The sequence below is a fragment of the Psammomys obesus genome, unplaced genomic scaffold, assembly GCF_907164565.1.
Source record: "Psammomys obesus unplaced genomic scaffold, mPsaObe1.curated_primary_1811, whole genome shotgun sequence".
Lineage (NCBI taxonomy): Eukaryota > Metazoa > Chordata > Mammalia > Rodentia > Muridae > Psammomys > Psammomys obesus.
This window is the reverse complement of record NW_026592666.1, coordinates 3,813,802-3,816,216: the sequence shown is the minus strand read 5'-3', so window position 1 is coordinate 3,816,216 and position 2,415 is coordinate 3,813,802.

The following is a 2,415-nucleotide window of genomic DNA, read 5'->3' as shown; positions in this document are numbered from 1 at the left end:
CTGTGCTGTTGGTGTTCTGTTCAGGAAGTTGTCTCCTGTGCCAATGAATTCTAGGCTGTTTCCCACTTTTTTTTCCAGCTGATTTAGAGTATCTGGTTTTATGTTGAGGTCCTTGATCCACTTGGACTTTAGTTTTGTGCAGGGTGATAGATATGGATCTATTTTCATTTTTCTGCATGTAGACATCCAGTTGGTCCAGCACCATTTGTTGAAGATGCTGTCTTTTTTCCATTGAATGGATTTGGCTTCTTTGTCAAATATTGAGAATTCATAGGTGTGTGGGTTTATTTCTGGGTCTTCTATGCGATTCCATTGATCCTCCTTTCTGTTTCTATGCCAATACCATGCAGTTTTTATTACTGTTGCCCTGTAGTACAGCTTGAGATCGGGAATGGAGATACCTCCAGATGATCTGTTGTTGTACAGGATCGTTTTGGAGATTCTGGGTTTTTTGTTTCTCCATATGAAGCTGAGAATCTTTTTTTCAAGGTCTGTAAAGAATTGAGTTGGTATTTTGATGGGAATTGCATTGAATCTGTAGATTGCTTTTGGCAGGATGGCCATTTTCACAATGTTAATCCTACCAATCCATGAGCACGGGAGATCTTTCCATCTTCTGAGATCTTCTTCAATTTCTTTCTTCAAAGACTTGAAGTTTTTCTCAAATAGGTCTTTCACTTGCTTGGTTAGAGTCACACCAAGGTACTTTATGTTGTTAGTGGCTATTGTGAAGGGTGTTGTTTCCCTAATTTCTTTCTCAGCCTTTTTGTCTTTGGTATACAAGAGGGCCTCTGATTTTTTTGAGTTGATTTTGTATCCTGCCACTTTGCTGAAGGTGTTTATCAGCTGAAGAAGTTCTCTGGTTGAATCTTTGGGGTTGCTCATGTATACTATCATATCATCTGCAAATAGTGACACTTTGACCTCTTCCTTTCCGATTTGTATCCCCTTGATCTCCTTTAGTTGTCTTATTGCTCTGGCTAGGACTTCAAGTACAATGTTAAAGAGATATGGAGAGAGTGGGCAGCCTTGTCTTGTCCCTGATTTCAGTGGGATTGATTTAAGTTTCTCTCCATTGAGTTTGATGTTGGCTATAGGCTTGCTGTATATTGCCTTTACTATCTTTAGGTATGTGCCTTGTATCCCTGATCTCTCCAAGACTTTAAACATAAATGGGTGCTGGACTTTGTCAAATGCTTTTTCAGCATCTAAGGAGATGATCATGTGGTTTTTCTCCTTCATTTTGTTTATGTGGTGGATTACATTGATGGATTTCCGTATGTTGAACCACCCTTGCATTCCTGGGATGAAGCCTACTTGGTCATGGTGGATGATATCTTTGATGTGTTCTTGGATTCGGTTTGCAAGTATTTTATTGAGTATTTTTGCATCAATGTTCATAAGAGAGATAGGTCTGAAGTTCTCTTTTTTGGTTGGATCTTTGTGTGGTTTAGGTATCAAAGTGACTGTGGCTTCATAGAATGAGTTTGGTAGTGTTCCTTCTGTTTCTATTTTATGGAATAGTTTGAGGAGAATTGGTGTTAGTACTTCTTTGAAGGTCTTGTAGAATTCTGCGCTGAAGCCATCTGGTCCAGGGCTTTTTTTGGAGGGGAGACTGTTAATGACTGTTTCTATTTCCTTGGGAGATATAGGACTATTCAGTCTTTCTACCTGATCTTGACTTAATTTTGGTAGATGGAATCTGTCAAGAAAGTTATCCATTTCATTTAGATTTTCAAATTTTGTGCCATATAGGCTTTTGTAGTATGACCTAATAATCGTTTGGATTTCCTCAGTGTCTGTAGTTATGTCCCCATTTTCCTTTCTGATTTTGCTGATTTGTATGGTTTCTCTCTGCTTTTTAGTTAGTTTGGCTAAGGGTTTGTCTATCTTGTTGATTTTCTCAAAGAACCAGCTTTTTGTTTCATTGATTCTTTGAATAGTTTTATTTGTTTCTAATTGATTGATTTCAACCCTGATTTTGATTATTTCCAGCCGTCTGCTCCTCTTGGGTGTATCTGCTTCTTTTTTTTCTAGGTTTTTCAGTTGGGCCATTAAGTTGTTTGTATGTGATGTTACGGATTTCTTCTTGTAGGCACTTAGTGCTATAAATTTTCCTCTGAGCACTGCTTTCAATGTGTCCCATAAATTTGGGTATGTTGTGCCTTCATTTTCATTGAATTCTAGAAAGTCTTTAATTTCTTTCTTTATTTCTTCCTTGACCCAGCTGTCATTGAGTAGTAAGTTGTTCAGTTTCCATGTGCGTGTCGGCTTTTTGTTGTTTCTGTTGTTGTTGATGTCCAGCTTTAGTCCATGGTGGTCAGATAGTATACAAGGGATTATTTCAATCCTTTTGTATCTGTTGAGGCTTGCTTTGTGACCAACTATATGGTCTATTTTGGAGAAGGTTCCATG